Source organism: Chrysochloris asiatica, unplaced genomic scaffold (genome assembly GCF_000296735.1).
Source record: "Chrysochloris asiatica unplaced genomic scaffold, ChrAsi1.0 scaffold00200, whole genome shotgun sequence".
In the NCBI taxonomy this organism is placed as follows: domain Eukaryota; kingdom Metazoa; phylum Chordata; class Mammalia; order Afrosoricida; family Chrysochloridae; genus Chrysochloris; species Chrysochloris asiatica.
This window is the reverse complement of record NW_006408718.1, coordinates 2,328,305-2,332,108: the sequence shown is the minus strand read 5'-3', so window position 1 is coordinate 2,332,108 and position 3,804 is coordinate 2,328,305. Positions and strand designations below refer to the sequence as shown.

At 40.1% G+C, this 3,804-nt stretch overlaps 1 pseudogene; it reads right to left on the bottom strand.

Moving 5' to 3' along the window:
* Positions 1-804: 804 nt before the first annotated feature.
* Positions 805-3,804, bottom strand: part of LOC102840017 — a 6,896-nt pseudogene continuing 3,896 nt past the window's right edge.

The window sequence follows — 3,804 nt, the reverse complement described above, 5'->3', positions numbered from 1 at the left end:
TCATTTCACTATATTTATTTAATGTTATTAATTGTCTAGGGGATACTGTAAGGAGCTCTAGTAGTGTCGTGCTTATGAGTTGGTCTGTTAACCTCAAGGTCAGCAGTTGGAAACTATCAGTGTTTCCACGGGAGAAAGATGAGGCTTTCTGTTCCTGTAAAGATTTACAGCCTCAAAAACTCTATGCAGGGTTGCTATGAGTCGGAACCAACTCCACGGCACACCACCACTACCACCACCACCACCAGGGGATACATACTACTTATTGTGTAGTTTAAATTAAGAAATATGTACATCGGGATTGTATCATTTCACTATATTTATTTAATCTGTATGCTGAACAAATAATTGGAGAATCTGTACAATATGTACATTGGAATGCTGGACAATAAGTAAGGACACACTTAACACTCCCTCCCCCCAAACACAACAAATCAATGCCTTTGACTTTTCTTTTTTAATTAAAATACTGAGTTTATTTCACATTTCCATTTGTCTGTGTCCTAACATAACATTCCATACATACTTAGAACCAAGCAAAGGGTGGAGTTCCCTCTGTAAAAATGAAACAGGCTTTTTGGACAACACATTCTTGGCAAAGAAACCTGGACAACATTTATCACATGCGGTAGGAAAGTTCTCACTCTGCATTATAAAAAGGACAGCCAGATAGCAACTGTTAAAGAAATGAAGTAAGACTGAACATTTTGACAAACTGTTTAAACTATTTTCTTAAAGAGACTTCCTCTACTGCCAGAGATCTTGAGTAGCCTCTTGGTCCGTCACCTAGAAACAGTTCTTCACCTAATTGGTGAATTTGCCTTCCACCTTGGGAAGAGAGCCACCTTTTTCAATACTTACTTACATTTTTGCTTTGATATCTTCTACAGAACTCAGTCCTTTCGGTGACTTACGTGTTTTTTTCTGTTTTGGGAAGCTTCTTGACCATTTGATCTTGGTGTTGATGGTTTTGAGTCTTTTCCATTCTGGTTTGATTTTTGTGCATTTTTAGCTGGAGTATTCCATATAGATTTCTTCACTGGAACTTTTCCTACAGTTTCCTCAACATCAAAATCATCATCATCTCTATCATCATTGCTGTTGTCATCGTCATCATCATCTTCTTCATCTGCTGCAAGCTTTACGTTTTTCTAGGGAACCTTGTTACCACTTGCAGGGGCAGACCACTTTCCTGATCTGCTTAAGAATTTCACTTCTTCCTCATCTTCATCATCAGACTCTGCATCTTCCTCTGTAGCTACTATGTGCCATCCACTCTGGTATCATAGTGGTTACGAATTGGGCTGCTAACATCAAGGTCAACAGTTTGAAACTACCAGTGGTTCTGTGAGAGAAAGGTAAGTCTTTTTGTTCCCATAAAGATTTACAGCCTCAGAAACCCTATGCAGGGTCACTATGAATCAGAACCAACTCCACAGCGCATAACCACCACCACCAATATGCACAGGCCCTGAGCCACACTTCAATGGTAAGACCACTGGAGGTGTTACTTCAAATGTCTGTACAATCAATGGTCTTCCTGAGCCACACTTCAAGGAAGACCATTGATTGTACAGACATTTTCAAAGTTGTCAATGTGACTTTAATTAGTTACCTTCATAACTCAATGCCTCTGTTTCAACAATGTGCAATTCATCCTTTGCACCAGTGCCTAAACTGGCTGTTCTTAAAGATAAGTGGTGCTTGTTTCATTATTATCCACCTTCAAGTGATCATCTTTATCAGCTTCTAGTTCACAACCGAAGAGATAGTTTTGGGGCCACAGAGGGCTCATGTCCATATCCATCAAATCCTCCAGGGGGCAATGGTGCACACTTAGGTGACAGAGAAGAAGGGCAGAGAGAACCAGGTTGTTGCTGCTGAAAATAGCCACCCATGATGGAATCACACCAGGCAATGCCTTTGAATTTTGATTGGCAATATTGAATATATCATGGACTTCCAGAAAAAACAAATCTGTCTTGGAAGAAGTATTGCTAAATGTACCTTAAAAGTTAGACTGGTGAGACTTTGTCAAATATGCTTTGGAAATGTTTTCACGAGAGACTAGTCCCTGAAGAAGAACACCATCCTTGATAAAGCAGTTGTTAGCTTGTTGATAGGTGCATTCATGTTGATTTCGACTCAGTGACCCTCTGTTCTACAGAAGGATAGGAAACACTGGCCAGTCCTGTGTCATCTTCAAAATCATTCCTATGTTTGGACTGAGTTTTGCATCCATTGTCTCAATCCATCTGGTTGAGGGCCTTTCTCTCTTTCACTGATCTTCCACTTTATGAAGCAAAAGAGAGGAAGACTGTCAGTGAGATGCCCTGACACAGTGGCTACATTGTTGGTTGAAACATAGCAATGATTGTAAGGATTTTAAGGATCATGCAGTACCAGTTAGTGTTTTGTTTTGTTGTACTTTGGGTTGCTATGAGTTGGACCCAACTCAATGCCACCTTACAACAACAAAAACAATTTAAAATGACAACATAAACAACAGCAGAAACCTTTGTTTAGGCTAGGGTAGCTGTGGAATGGTTCACTGTATTCTTGGGAAGACATAAAATTTCACTTGCTATGGTCCATAAAGTATCCAGAATAATTCTATGCATAGTCATTAAAGAACTCTATAAAAGGCACTGAATATTGAGACCACTCAAGCAATCTGATTGCTTAATTAAATCTCTAGAAATGCTCAATATGTGCCAATTGAAACTGTATCAACCATAAAAAAGAGCTATGTGCATTTTTTTTTCCTTTTCATTTTTAGTTTATAATAGCATTAATGACCTTGGCGCTAGGCATTTCCTGGAGATTAATGACTGGCTAGGCTTAATGGCCTTCTACTGCCCCTGCAGTGGACTCTTAACTCCTCCCAACTTGTCATTCATCCACCAAAAACACCCTGCATCTCAGTTTGTTTTGCTAAGGTTTTTGACAAAGCTGGTGGTAATTGGCTTGTGAATAGTGATGCGTGGATTCTTGTAAACTTTGTGGCAATACTGACACCTCCGAGGAAGACAGGTTCCCAGCTAACTTCAGGAGGTGGCCTTTGATATTCTCAGGGTACACATAGAAATTGTCTTTCCTACACTTCCCATACCATTGTGAGGGTTTAAAGGTGCTCACAATCAATACCTCTGCTGTCAGAGTTTTGTTCTCTTGTCTTCTGCTGCAGGTCAATGAAAACGCTCCCAGAATCAGAGTAAGAGCTTATTTTCAAGTCAAACATGGTGATAACTGTATGTATGGAATATGGTATGACACAAGCAAGGTCAATTTCTTCCAACCCACTCAGTGTGGCTGCCCCTACTTCTGGAAGAGTCTATCAGAACTCAGTACTACCAAGTCCATTCCAACTCATATTGACCTTTTATTACTGAGTAGAACTGGCCCATGGGTCTCCCAAGGATGTAACACTTTACCAAAGCCAATTGCCACATCTTTCTTTTGTGGAGCAGCCTGTGGATTTGAACCATCAGCTTCTTCCTTGTGGTTGCAGTAATAGTGGTGCTGTTTTTGTTTCCTAATTGCCAAAAAAGAGACAACTAACAAAATTATCTCTCACGCCAATCCTAAGTCACTGCTTCCCAACGTCCACAGCTGTAGGACAGCATTCTGGGCTGTATCATGAGTGGTTTGTCTACTCTAATAGTGATGCTTCATGAGGAATCTGTACCTGGACCAAGAAGCAGCTGTTCAAACAGAGCATGGGAATACTGAATGTCTTAAAATTAAGAAAGGTGTGTGACAAGGTTGTATTCTTTCACCATACTTATTCAACCTGTATGCTGA